Source organism: Poromitra crassiceps (genome assembly GCF_964638095.1).
Source record: "Poromitra crassiceps genome assembly, chromosome: 6".
Taxonomy (NCBI): domain Eukaryota; kingdom Metazoa; phylum Chordata; class Actinopteri; order Beryciformes; family Melamphaidae; genus Poromitra; species Poromitra crassiceps.
In genome coordinates this window covers 56,351,917-56,352,339 of record NC_139627.1, presented here as the reverse complement: position 1 = coordinate 56,352,339, position 423 = coordinate 56,351,917, and positions in this window count along the sequence as shown.

Sequence of the window (423 nt, the reverse complement as noted above, 5' to 3'; positions counted from 1 at the left end):
CTTTTGTTTAAAGATAAATGGTCCGTTGACTTATGGTCTAAGCCTAAGTTAAGAACCTACCGTCTTATAAAAGACAGTTTTTCTGTAGAGCCTTACAGTATGTCAAGTTTGATCTGGACAGAAGATAAAGGTCCTTGTGTGCACAGTTACGATTTGGAACTTTGCCCGTGGCACTGGAGACTTTTTTTATTTTTTTATTTAACCTTTATTTAGACAGGCGAGTCATTAAGAACAAATTCTTATTTACACTGACGGCCTGTGGGGTAAGGGAGAGGGGCTGCAAAAAGAGTCATGTTAAGGATAAAAAAGGATAAAAACAGTGCATTATAAAACAGGGTATAAAACATATCAACAATCACATAGGATAGAGCCAAAACACAGCATAACACAACACGGCACAACATAGAACCAACACAACACAGC